This window comes from Melanerpes formicivorus, unplaced genomic scaffold (genome assembly GCF_026170545.1).
Source record: "Melanerpes formicivorus ecotype bairdi unplaced genomic scaffold, bMelFor1.0.p_v2 SCAF_48, whole genome shotgun sequence".
NCBI classification, from domain to species: domain Eukaryota; kingdom Metazoa; phylum Chordata; class Aves; order Piciformes; family Picidae; genus Melanerpes; species Melanerpes formicivorus.
Window position 1 is genome coordinate 3,308,038 of NW_027142400.1, and position 14,637 is coordinate 3,322,674.

Genomic DNA, 14,637 nt, shown 5'->3' on the forward strand with positions numbered 1-14,637 from the left:
AGTAATTCAAGCTTAAATTCCCTTCACTTTATCATTAAACATTCTATCATGCGGGATTAAAAAAGAGAATAAAGCTGCCCTTCAAACATCTGTGGAATAGACTTGTTTACTGTTTGTCAAATTACTGTAGTATGCTAAGAGTGCCTTATTAGTGGAAACTGGTTTTTAAAAAGGTGTGTTTGACAAAAGTGGAATTGCATACAGAATTGTTAATTAAATTTGCAAGAGTCTAGAATAAAATCCTCTGAATGGTTTTGAAGTACAAGAATCAAAATAATACTGTACAGACACGTAAGGCATTGAAGAGCAAATGCTGCTTCCTCTATTTATGAAGGCCTTACCATGGTAATGTCAGAAAACCCTCACTTGTGTGCTACGTTTATGCAGTGTATGTATCTCTCTGTATATCAATATATGCATATCTGTTTATGTATGCACATGTACCTACACATCCCTTGCTTAACTGGGAGGTTGGGGAAATGTATCCTGCATATTCAGTTCTGAGCCCCTTTAATGAAACTTCTTGAGATGTGGGCTTGTGCAGTTACTCATTTATCTTTCTCTGCTTGGCCTCTCTGGCAGATGGGCAGTTGGGTTTATTCTAGGATTAACAGCATCTCCTCAGATGCACAGCTCATAATTATTTTAAAACTTAGTGTACAAATTCTTGTTAAAATAACCTTTGTATAGAAGGAGTGGAAAATAAGGAAATTTGGGTAATTTCATTAATAAGCAAAATTGGTGTTTAATGTTGAAGAGCATAGTAATGATAGGGACAAGCACACTAGGTCTGCTTAAACTATCATAAAAACGGACCAGTTCCCTGATGCTTGGAATGAAGTGGCTCGTCACAGGCTTTTTTGTTAATCCAGCCTGTGCAGTACATTGTGTGTCCAAAGTATTTTAAAATTGTTGTATACTAACATCATATTTACCTTGATCAAAGTTTAGGAAAGCATTTCTTTTCACTATTAACTCTCATTTTCCTTAAAACTAAAGCATGATGCATATAATATCAAATAGATACCACATGGTAACCAAGTACCAGTCAAAGACATGATTCTAAAAAACAAAAAAACAAAACCAGAACCATTTTGACTTCAAAGCAGAACTGATTATAGTAATGGAAACCTGAGTCATGATTGGCTTCAGGTATTATGAGGCATTATGACTTTCCCAGTTATTTCTTTAGTGAAACTTTTTTTTCCTGAAAGCAAGCTGTAGAAATAAGTGGATTTTGTTTGAAAAATTACTTAAATGGTGACCATAAAAAGGTGCACTTTTGCTGCCTTAGATTTGCTAAAATGTTTTTGTTGCCTTCATTTTATGGGATTTAAATTGGGCACTTTGTTAGAGGGTCAGGGTTGGAATTACAGATGCTTTCAGTGATGGAGGAATTACTTCCATAGGGTTTTGTGTGAGGTTCTTTGCAGGCATCAGATGACAATATACTTGGGTTTTTTTTTGTGCTTAGAGAGTTAATATATTTAATAATGGCAGGCCGTAGTAAATAGGCAAACATGAGGACTGAGGATGTGTGCTTCTAGTACTCATAATACTTTTCTGAATGTGACCAAGGGAGTTGTCCTCAGAGGATGAATACTAAAGCACAATTAACAAATGAGATGTTAATTTCTTAGCCTATAAAGAAAATTAATTTCTGGTAGTTGACAGTTTCTGCAGATTCAACCAGCTAAGAAAACAGATTCAATTAGTAGTTTGTGTGTGTTAATTTAATCACTGTTTCTTTGAATCCAGTTTATCTCCCATGGATGTAACCGGTCTAGTCAGTAATACTGGGCTTCCTTACATACCAGTAGGGCTGGGATAGTGGCTAATTACACCTATTTACTGTGTGATGCACCCCAGCAAACCATTTAAAAAGTTAATGTTGCACTAATGAATGTAAAGAAGGTCAAGAAACATCTGCTGTAAAGCTGAACTCCTTGGTACTACTAAAAAAGTTGTATCTGAAAATCAGTCTTTAAAGGACAGTACATGTTTTTGAATTAGCAGATAATGGTATATATTAATTTTTACTAATTTGCATTGCATCCAAACACTGATGTTATAAAAGCTTTCTTAAATTCTGTGCTGCTATCTTTTGGCAGCATATTACTGCACTGTGTGTCTCGAGACAGCGTGAGTAGTTAAATGCTAACGAAAAAAAGAGTGCTAATGTGCTATGATTTGTGTGCATATGCCATTCCACAGTGTAGGGGGTGGTTTGAGTTTGGTCCTTCCAGCTGACAGTAGTTGAATGGTTTGCAAAGCCTGTCATGCAGATTAGGCACTAGCAGAGTAGGATATGATGGGAGTTAAGTGTTGGGGTGGTTCTCCTTACCCCTCCCCCCCCGCCTTTTTTCTTTCTTTTTCATTTATCTGCTGAAGAGAATCTTGTGTTTTAAGATTGAGTGCCTTTATGGAAGTTCCTTTATCAGTGTCAGGAAGAATAGTGCAGGAAATTCACAGCCATGTCTTTCTCTTCCAGTCTGAGCAGCTTTCAGAGACTGCTGTTAGTCTCCCATACCTCTTCTATGTTTGCCACGGATTAATTTTACTCACATGTACTGTTTCATGTGTTCATGTGCTTAAATTGGATGCTCCTCCCTGCCCCTCTCCTGCCCCTTCCAATCATTTAGTGTGTTTTAGAGGGAGAAGAGTTGTTTGAAAAAGTGGGATTCTTCTTCTCCTTCCCCCATTACAGATGGTGACTATGTGTAGTCAATGCATCTAGTGTGATGGTAGTTGGAGCATACAGGAGAGGTCGCAAGTTTGAGATAGGAGGATGAAAACCACCTCCTAAAATTCTGCTGACAGAATAGTAATGTATAATCAATATCTAAGGATATAGTTGAACTTTTTCTTCAGTCTCAATGCCAGTTTGCTTAGTTCCATGCTTTTCTCATTTGTTCCATATCCTTTTTCTGTTAACACAGCTCACTGCATGGCAGCACGGTGAAAGAGTTGTATTTTGTCTGTTTCTGTCCTGGCTCTTACCTTGTCTTTCCCCTCACCTCTGACTGAAATACAATCCAGTCAAAGATGCAGATATTTGTTATTTGTTCTTGAATAGTCAAAGTTTTTTTTTTGGACAGAAGAGCTTGTTCTGGTACAGTGATGGAAGTTGTAAATGAACGTGTAGCTGGATGGAGGAGCCTTACTTGTTACCTAACCATAGCCTTGGTGACTGACTGCTTATGGTCTTGTGTTTGCAGGAAGGCAGACCAGGTGATTAAGTGACCATTTCTGTCTCTAAATTCCTCTTTACATAGAGGGCAATAATGTGTGGAAGATAGGAGAATGCACTATTATTTATATTTGCCATTTCCTTGGATGCATTCGGTACAGTGAATATTGCTACACTGAAATATGGAGGTCACAGTGTACAGAAGTTGTAATGATGTTTGACAGCATGCTAGCACATCATGATGGTGGTCTAGAGATCTTACTAGAGAGATCTTCCCAAGGATTTACTCATTCATATGCTAGTTCTGGTGAGTGGTCTATATTGTGACATTTGGGTCTGTGAACCTGATCATTATGCCTGCTGTAAGGCCCACTTAACAAGAGGATAACTACTCCATAGGGCTCTGGTTTGGGAGCATTCTGGAACACAGAATGCTGGTACTTGGTGGGCATTCCGGAGGGCTTAATCATATTTTACTGCGATGAAAGGTAAGATTTTGTTACAGTACTGACAAAGAGTGAAGTGATTCTCCCCTTAGGCTCTGATCTTGTGAGAGCCCACCTGGAGTACTGCATCCAGTTCTGAGAGTGCCCCCACCACAAGGACATCGACTTGCTGGAATGGGTCCAGAGGTGGGCCATGAAAGATGATGAGCTGGCTGAAGCACTTTTCTATGGAGTCAGGCTCAGAGAGCTGAGATTGTTCAGTCTGGAGAAGTGAAGGCTCCAGGGAGACCTTATAGTGGCCTTTCAGTACCTGAAAGGGGGCTATAAGAAAGCCAGGAAGGGACTTCTTAAAAGGGCTTGTAGTTGTAGGATAAGAGGGAATGCATTGAAGCTTGAGGAGGGCAGATTTAAACTAGGTGTTAGGGAGAAATTCTTTACAGTGAGGGTAGTGAGACACTGGATGCCCCCTCCCTGGAGAGGTGGTTCAAGGATGGGATGGATAAAGCTTTGAGAAACCTGGTCTAGTGGAAAGTGTTCTTGCCCGTGGTGGAGGGTTTGGAACTAGATGATGTTTAAGGTCCCTTCCAATCCAAACCATTCTATGAATCTATGAATGTCTTAGCCAGGTGTCCTCATTTTTCAACGATGTGTTATTCAGCCTGTGTCTTTTGAAAGACAAGAGGCACCACAGGATGACTTTGACTCAGTGTCCTGGTAATTTGTTTTTACTTAAATGTATCTCTTTCCCACCGTTCAGAAAAGAGGTAAAAGCAGATTAATGATTCAGTTACTCTAGTGTTAAGCCTTTCTTGGAATTCAGATAGTATCATTTTATCTCACAATACTTTTAAGATAAATTTACATGCTGCATGTTGATTGGAGAGCACACTTAAAATATTGCTGTTCAAATACTTACTGAACTTAAAAATTCTAAGTTTGGAGTTTGTGCAGAATGCAGGTAGAGAGCAAAGATACACAGTGTATTTTTGAAAGTAGCTGCCAGTGAGGTTTAGATAATAGTGCTGTTCTGTAGTTTGTATCACCATCAAATCTTCAGCCTTGCTCAGTTGTTACATAAACAAATGGCTTGGAAATGCCCTAGCTGATTTCCTTGCCCTCCCCCCCCCCCCCCTTTTGTTTCATTTTTGGTTTGCTCCCCCTGCTTCCCCCAAGTCTGGAGGCACTGGGAGCAATACTTGGAAGTGCAAGATACATTTTTTGCAGTGGCACAGTTTTAGGAAGTGACTGTTCTGATGTCCTCAGTACCAGGATGCTTTCAAAACAGGTTTGTCCAAACAAGATGGTTTAAAAACTAATACTGAAAACATTAGTTTTTGTGTCTTTTGTGTCTATTTTCCAGTTAATGTATGATTTTGTTCCCTGTCAGTCCACCAGAAGAGTGGTGTAGTGCAGCAGGATGGTGGGAGCTGTCATGCTAGTGTTATCACAGCTAGTATTTCAGAAGTTCGAAAGGATCACCCAATGCCCCAGCACTGAGATAAATCACAAATGTGAAAGGTCACTGAGAGGGAGTGAAAACTGTAGTTCGGTCCTCAGGTGTGAGTGCACAGAATACTAAACTGACACTGTCAGATGCTGGGTTAGGGCCTGCTGTACTGCTCTCTTCTTCCTGTCCCCGTAAAGACCACATGAGTAAACCCTGCAGATTATGGAGTACTTCACAAGGAAGTTTGTCCCAACGTTACAGGCAAATCTGCTGTTGTAAGAAAGAAACAGTGAATGATGCAAGGTCATTTTTCTAGACCATTGCATTATTTGCTGTGCTTTTGAAATTTGCTAGGTATAAAAAAGCATTACTCTGATAAATGATGATTGCATTTGAAAATATAAATATTGATGTAATACTTAATAGAGTAGAATTACTCCCCTTGCAATAAAATGGATAACACCCAAACTATTTAATTGTGGAACTCTTTTCTATAGTTACTTTGGAATAATCAGCGAGGTGATTTTATGAGGTGGTTTTGTGTTTTGGTTTGGGTTTTGTGTGTGTGTTTGTGGGCTTTTTTTGTTTTTCTAATGGTAGGATAAGCTGGAGAAGGCTGTTTTCCTTAAAGCTGGAAGGGTGGCTGCACAGTTTTTGCATCTTAATGTGAACTATTAGATAGCTTCAAAACTGGCTTTAAAAGTTTGTTAAACCTGAAGGCAGTGTTAGTGGATATTCCTTTTATATCTTGTTTTGGTTCAAATAACCCTTTTGTTCAATGCCCTCAACTGTGTCAGAGCAACGTAATCTGTACTCACAGTCAATTGTCAGCAAAGCTTCCCACACAGATCCAGTAATATGAGGCAAGATGTGCCCTTCTGTGCCCTTCTGTGCCCTTCTTGCATGTGTTTTTTCAGTGATTATAGGTATGTCATAAAAAGTAGATTTAGTTAAGATTATAGGTCTGACGTTAGTAAGTGGAAGCTGATGGGGGTTTTAATGTATTATGGAAGTCTGATGGGAACATTCCTGTGCTTTTACCTAAGTACTATTTAGAGTTAAGATAAATAGATAACATAAACGGGTACAGTTCTTGTCCAAAAATAACAATGCAAAATGAAAGATGCAGAGTTAAGCTAAAAAATAATAAATAATTTTGTCCAGACTATTGACATCTAAAAATTGCAGAACAAGTGGCTTTGAAAACACTTCGATGTTACTGTCTGCTCTATGCCAGTCCTGAAGAGACACTCTGACTGGCTTGAATTAGTCTATTAAAAATGTCTTACCAAGGCTATAGATTTGCTGAAGACGTGGTTGCGCAGAAGGGGACGAGTCTATGAAGAGCCAGGTGGCATTTCCACACGGAGATAATGTGGATTCTTGGAATGCTGAGAGTGAAAACTGAGATTCGATAATCATGGTGGATTTGTAACTCACTTTAAAACCAGACAAAATTTCCTTTCAATCTGTTGAAAGTAGGTAATTTATGAAATGTCTTCATAACTGCAAAATACTAAACTACAATGCTATTTTAAAAATAATTAACCTTGATATTTCCTAATATATAGTTGGTTCTTAGGACAAGCATTTCTAATAAATAAGGGTAAATATAATGACATTCTAAATGATTCTGCATCTGCCTTGTCGTGAATTTAAGTAGGTTTATTCCGGCTTCATGTAACTACTCCTTAACAAAATTGTCATGACTGTATTAAATGATCCAGTGAGATGGACTTTGTGGTCAAAAGCAGAATGCAAATCCTGCGTGGCCCTGGCTGATATATTGTGTTAGTGTTTTAGGCAACAGGCAAAATGTTCTGCTTTTTTAAGGTCTGCTGGTGGCTGCTTGAATGTGATTCTTAGTGTTAGCTTTGAAGATGATCAACAGACACTGTTGACACAGCAGCAGTACAAAAAAGAGGCAGCTCCCTTGCTTGAAGGGATAGGAGGCTGGGTTTGCAGTCTGTCCTTAGAAATTGCATGGTCATAACTGCAATTAACAAACTGACATTGGAGCCAAACAGGTTTGTACTCAGTTCTGTTATTCTGGTAAAGAATGGAGGCTTGGTTTTGTCACAGGTCTGAGGATATTTAATAAGTATGTTGTTTCAAGTTTTGAATAAAGAAAGTATGTACCACCAGACTGTAACAGATAATAGTAACATTTATTAAGAAGGAATTAATAAGTACCTTCTTGAAATTACAGCTTTTAGTGTAGTTCCTCTGGACTCCTAGCTGGGTCTATTAAACTGCCTTAGACACAGGCCTGGCAGATTTCTCATGCACTTGCTCCATCTTTGACAAAGAATAACCTTTGACGTGTTAACAAATGCATGGAAAGATCCTATTTCCATCTAGCTTCATTTGAAACCTGAGATGTTAGTACAGTTTGGGAGTGTATACAGAGAATACATTTTTCTCTTAGGTGCTTATGGTCCATGTGGACTGACTGTGTGGTCCAAACAGATGCCACTTTTCAGAGGAAGAATAATCCACTGTGACTTTAGACTTTAGGGTATGTCACAATTCTGTGTTTTAATCACTATCTATTTTTAGTACTTCAGGGTGGTAAGATATAGTGAATGAGATACACCAAAAAGAGAATACTTTCTCTTGATTCCTTTTACACGAATAATGCAGGTAGGCATAGTAATGCTGCAGTTTGTGAGCAGGGAGAGCAAGGTGGGATTTGGCCACAGTCTGCGGCGTTGTGGAATCCCAGATACGGTTGAATCTAAAAGGTTTTGGCAATAGTTAAATTCTCAGGTCATGTGGATTGTCTTCAAAGGATACAGCTTTGACTCTATCATGATAATTGAAACCCCAGCTAGTGTTTATTCAGTGGAATACTGTCAGGGGATTGACACCATGATAACCTTTTCTTTAAGAGTAGGAGTAATCTGTGTAGTTACAGGACATGTCTTCATTCTACTGAATAATTTTATTGAATTCATGTTTTACTGAATTAACTGTTTCACTCATAATTTTAATGAAAGTACTTTATCTGGTACAAAAGAAGGAAGGCTGATTACTCTGAAGGTTTTTTGTTAGGAATCCTTGAAATGTACAAAAGTACTCATTTCAAAATATTAAGAATCTTACTTAAAAGAATGCAGATTTGATTGCTAAGAAACAGTGTATGCTTCATTAGTGTTGTAGTGTAATATAGAAATGTAAAAGAACTCCACAGTAGTGCAGATCTTCATAGATTGCAGTTTCTCAAAGAGATTTGCTAGCATCACTCTTGGCTGCAGGTTTCATGGTAGCTATTTTTGCTATAATCAGTTTTATTAGCAAATACAATCTTCCAGAGAATCCAAAGATTTTCTCTGTAAGGTATGATTAGCTATTTCTTTGTTTGTTATGTTGTTGTTTTTTAGTGTGATGTTAAAAGATTCCAAGATTTATCAAGGCAAATGTACAATGACTGTGTTCTTTGGCTAAGCAAATTGATAATCTTCTTCCCTTAAATACAGTTTAATGCAGTGGATGGAAGTAATGATAGGCATTGGGATTTCCTAAAGTTTGACACAGGGTTTTTTTGGAGGTGGATGCTGTTGTGATGTAGGGATAGATCTTGTAGCCATACAGCCTCTTCCCACTGATGCCCTGTGGAATGAGTAGGCTGCACTGGGCAGTCTTAGTAGAAAAGAAACAGCCAGTATTCAAGGCTTTTTTAAAAGCACATTTAGTCAAGCTATGCTCACTGTGCATTTCTTCAGAAGTTTGTGAATTTACCTTTGCAAAATATCAATGTCCAGTTTGCTTACCAACACAGATGTGTTGTGATAGGGTTGTAGGTCAAATTACAAATGTGATTCTGAACTTTCATTGGCATACGTGTCCTTGACATTAAAGCACTGCAAATGTCCTTTTCATAGTATTTACTTTATACACCATTATTTTAAACTAAGTGTTTGCAGTTGGCAGACTGCTTCATTGACACTAGTTAGCTCTGAGTTGAAGGCTAGCAGAAGCAGCGCAGCAAGGTTGTTTTTTTGTTTAAATTCAGATGCTTACTAGCTGGAAGTTGATAGAAAAAGTGACTCCAAGGGTTTAAATCTTTTTTTTTCAAACATTTAGTGTACTCTAAGAGACTTTTCTGTACCTTAATATTGGTTGCTAGTCATGTACAATTCCATCTTCTTACCTGCTTCAAGCCAGTGATTTACATCCTCCAGTATTGTTCTCACTGAGTTATTTTTAAGGTAGTTTGTGTATGTGTGCTCAATTGTGAAGACGCTTTCTGAGATTACGTATTTGGAAACCCGAGGCAGTACAGGAGTGCAGCAGTATTCTGTTTATAGAACTGGGTCAGCTAGTGTACTGCAAGTCTGACCTCCAACAGGACACAGTTTCTAGGTGCAGGTCAAGATTGAGGCTTATACATAGAATCATATATAGTATGATGGAAAAAGTGATAAATAGCATTGACAGTTCAGCTACAATCCTGAATAGGTCAAGAGGAAAAATCTACCCAGTTTATTTGTGGGGTCAGAATGTATTGGAATAAAATTCCTAAGTAATTAAAGGGAGGGCAAGTCAAAGAGGAGAAAGGTTATAGATTGTCTTATGTGTGGGAATATGACTTGTGATAGCAGAACTACCCTCAGAGAGAAAGAGAAATTAACATCTTAGATGGGGAAAAAAAATAATACAAGAAGTTAGTAACCACTGTTCTTTCAGAGTTGGAAATTCCTGGCTGTAAACCATGACATCAATATATTCAAACTGGAGTTTTTCTTACCTGAGTCCTTCTACAAGTACCTTTCTAAGTACATGAAAAGAATCCTTGAGTGATTCATTCTTGCCATTGTTTGACTAGTGTGTGTAGCTGAGCTGCCTTCTTCGGAAGGGGTGCAGTAAATGCAGTCTTTTACATAGTATTTGTGCCCCTCGGTAGACTGGTTTCCATCGTTTGCCTTTGTCGATGAGTTTCTTTTGTGCTTGGAAGGCCTGTCATCTTTTAGGGATTGCTTGAGAAGGCAGTTTTCCACATTATGAAGATTAGCAGTTAAAGCAGCTCACAGTGTTTCAAGATGGTGTGTTCAGTGATGTAATGAGATGTGTTCCAGGTCCGAGCAGGGAGTTAATAACTTGTAATTTGCAGTTGGTACAAAATGAAACAAGTGCTTGCCAGATGTAGGACACTGAGGTTTGCCATTTAATTAAGAAGGAACTAAGTGTGAAATTAGGGTTAAAAGCCCTGAATAGGCTGATTATTGTTATGAAACAGTGAACTGATGAGTACATATTGGAGACACAAAAAGTTCAAACTAGTATATATTGTATCTCTGTGGAATTAGAAGTGCTGGTAGATGACAGGGCCTGTAAATATGGCTTAGCCAGTCTTGTTGTAGCTTTTAGTGTTAGGAAGATGATTTTTATGCTTCTGCACAGACACTTTATTCTGTAATTTTCAACTGTCCTGCCTGCAATCTGTATATTCAGAGGGGAAGATGTAGGGAAAATTTGACTTGTCACAGCAGTTTACAGACTTTGGTGGGGATTTTTAATTGTATTTCAAAACAATAATGATGAGACACTAGATACATTAAAAAAAAAATCTTCCAAACTTATAGTACTTGAAACCTGACTATTAAATAATGAAGATATCAATATTGAGAAAGGAAATACTTAGGATGCATGGCAAGGAAATAAAAAATTAAATTAAAAAAATTAAATTGCAACTTTTTGTTTTGTTTTGGGACCCAGGCTAATCTTTAGACAGGGGCAAAAAACCCAGTCTTGTGGTTTTCTTAGAAAAGTGTTCCTCCTTGGTATGCTCTCCTACACAAAGAAGGATTTATATGGTTATGAATTTTGGCTCAAGAATTCTTTGAGGTGATCTGCAGGGAAATGACTTTTTTTAAAGTAGCTGAGTAGGAAAAGCTATTTATGGTTAAGAGATCCTTAAATACAAATTGAACAGCTTAAGAAGCTAGCTCTGATACGCATATGCCTGTAGAATTTAGGAACAAATTGTGATGTCAGAATTACTAGTGTGGTTTGAAGGTTTTATAAAGAACAAAGTACTTACGTGTCTGTATCTTTAATTAGTTTAAGTTGTTTTATATGATGAAGTTATCACAGCAGTTACATGACTGAAAGACAGTAGACTTGGCTCTGTCATCTTTATGTTGCTTCAGTTCAGATTCTGATTCTTGCTATTCAATATCCATTTATTTGATGCTTCATACATCTGCAAAAACCTCTTTAGTAGGAGTCATTGTAGGGCTTTTAATGTTGATCTGTCTGAGTTCATTTATTTTGTGCATTTGAAGAAAATGGCTTAATTTTTTTTTTCCCCAAGTGTTTGTTTTGTTGTCATTTTGGTTTGTTTGTTTTTAAATGTTGGAAAGTGTTAAATGACTTTTCTAGTTTAGCATAGCCTATGTTGTGGTAAGTAAACCAGGAAGGTAATCCTCAAGATCTGCACAGGCACATATTTTATACAATATGTAAACTGCTGAAGCCAGTTGCTTAGTCTGTAACTCTGACTGCATTCCTTTTTTTCCCTCTCATCAAAAATTCTCTTTTCCAGCTGAAGTCTTGTGCCTTTGTTTTGCTTTAGATTTTATATAGAATTAAAAATTAATATTTGAACCTAGAGTTCCTGCGTTAGGTAAAATTTGCAGTGCAGTGTATATAGGATAAAAATGACAGGATCTTAAGAAGCCTTTGACTGTGCCCTTTATTTTCTGAAGGGAAGAAGTAGAGGCAAAAAAGAAAACCAATTATTTTTGAAAAGGGAAGATTGAAAGGTATGGTAGGTATACATCCATGTATACTTCCTGCATGCAAACTTAACCTTTTTGCTTCCTACATGACTTTTGCTGCCTCAAGGTATGCAAAACTAGTTGTTTGATTATGTGTTCAGACATGGCACCACACCTTTACATTACTCTTAAAAGATTGTAGATACTTATCAGTCTTACTCCTACAAATAATCAGATCTGATCACATGATAAATGACATTGATTTTCCTTCCATTTTCTAAAGTACTCTCCTAGGCACAATTATAAAACTGAAAAACATTGTCCAAATATTCTGTACTGTTTTATCCAGATATTATTTAAGCAGAGAAACTACAAAACCTGTACAGAAACACTTACTCCTTTCCTGTCGTCAGGAAAGATAAGGATTCTAACAATTTTCACTAGTGAGGACCTGAGAGTTCTCTCCCAGGTTATGTGAACCTTCACATAGGTCTGTGTCTTGATGTAGCTTTTGATGTGGCACTCCCTGCAGTACAGTTTCTTGTATTAGTAGCTCTGAGGCAGTGAAAGATGGTAGCTCTGATTTAGAATGAGGTGGCTTGAGATGAGAAGCATGTGTTTCTAAAGCAGGTCTGCTGTGTGATGGGCTTTCAGTATATTTTTTGCCTCATTTGGCTTAAATCTGCTTTTCTTTGGTTTAAAAGCTTCTGTACTGGTTTAGCCTTCCTCACTTGGAACTTCCTTATATTCATGAAGAGCTATATGCCTGATGCTATGCGTGAGCTGACAACCTTCTTTCCTAATAGTAATAAATCAGTTTCCATTTCACGCCTTGGGTGTAATTGTGTGCACAGATGTGCCTTTGGGATGAACTCTGTATGTTGGATAGGTACTCCCAGGCTGCATTCTGCTTGAAGGTATCACCATTGTAGTTTGTAATATGCAGGGGTTTTGTGTATTCTTTCTGTAACAGTGACTGTATTCACCACCTAGATTTAATTTGTGTTGTGATTTAAATACACTTAAACAGCAACAAAAACCACACAAAAACCCCAACCCCCCCAGCATCTCTATATGCATTACATACACACATGCACATACTTGCCTTCTGTCTTGAGCGTAGAATATGCTAAGTATAACATACAAAATACTGAGGCATGTAGAAGGAATTGCTACCCCTGTTCGCATAAGGCAGGCAGATGATCACATGCTTACTGTGAAATGTGGCAGAAAAACTCGTTTAAAAAAAAATCATATTTCTCAGAACTTCTAATGAATAGGAGCTTCCATTTTGTGTTGGGGATGTCATCTGCTGTTTGCATTTCTTTATGATCAAAAGTTCAGTTCTTTGCATTCAGGATGGAGATGGTTAATGGAAGGCATGAAAGCATGCTGACGCTAATTAGAGTTGAGCTGTACGCTGAAGTTAGCACAATCCATAACAAGTTTTTGCATGTCTGTCCATGTTGTACAGTAATTTACAAAGCCTACATTTACAAATCACATTAAAAGGCTTTTTTGGTTTTTTTTTTTTTGTACACAGTTTTAGAGAACTTGTAGTTTAAAAAAATGTGATTTAAGCATTCTGGGAAGTAATTCTCAGGTTTAAATGGGATAGGTGAAACTTACCATGCTGCTCATCTGGTTTTGGTGGGTTGATTTCTTATGCCATATTAGATTAGATTTTGTACAGGTGTATATGCTCTGTGTTACATACATCTGTGAATACAAGGCACTTATATTAAGCTGTGAGAAAATCAAATTCACAGCTTCCCTATGCTTTCAGACAACAGATGATTGCAAAGTAAACCAATGTAGTGCACAGCTCTTTTGTGACAGATGGATATGCCTTTTAGATATCACATTGCAGGAGATCATTACAGAGAGGGTAATTTGAGAATATAGAAACAGAAAGAGCAACCTTTTTAATGGAATACTAGAGCAGAAGGGCACATCCTTGGACAGTTGTCATGAAGTGTTGCATAGATGTGTGTTCCTTATGGCACTCTAATTCAGCATTTAAGTGGTTTTATTTTTTTAAGCTTTATTTTTTAGACTTGTTTCTGTAAAAAGTTTTAATACAGTCTAGTTAATACATTTTATATGTTGGTTTAGGAAGGCTTCTCAAGTGTCTTCATAAAGATGTGGTAATTCCCTGCTTTTGAAAAATGTTTGCTACTTTAATCTGAATTACACTTTCTGGTTCACTCAAAGGGCTTAAGTGTAAAGGAGCAATTTCTCAGTTCTTTATTTCAATTACAGGTAATTCTTTTCTTGGAAGCATTTTGAAAGGATCAAGTTATTTCTTTGTCTTCTATTTGTATTTTTACACTGTCATACTAGTTTGTCACTTCAGTAATAGCATCTGTGATGATAAAGCTACCTGAATTTCTAATTTGTGGATATTTCTATTTGTGGATATTTGTAAAGGTAGCTGTAGGTCAGTGGCATCTGCAAATAGCTATACTATAATGTCTTCTATATGCCAGCTATTTTGGTTGTGCACAAACCAGAGTCCTGGATACGCAACCCTGTTCTACCACACTTGTTAGAAACTCTGCTAACATGTTTATACATTTTATTTCTGTTGTTGTTTGGCTTGTGAACTAGTATTAATAGTAAATTGAGAAACAGAAACTGGAAAACTTAAAATACTGTTCAAATATAGGACATAAGTATATTTTTGCACAACTCTTACAGTATTTTTTGTTCTGAAGATACATTTCAAAATGGTATTTTTTAATGACTTCTTAAAGGAAAGCTTTATTCAGTTAAAGAAAATTGCCTTCTCTTTTTTTTCTGGACTAACTAGTGTGTACTCTTCCATTTCAG

At 37.3% G+C, this 14,637-nt stretch overlaps 1 protein-coding gene across 6 annotated transcripts in view; it reads left to right on the plus strand.

The window, feature by feature from the left end:
* KLC1 (kinesin light chain 1) overlaps window positions 1–14,637 on the plus strand; it is a 45,853-nt gene that overhangs the window by 2,264 nt on the left and 28,952 nt on the right. The window lies entirely within an intron of this gene.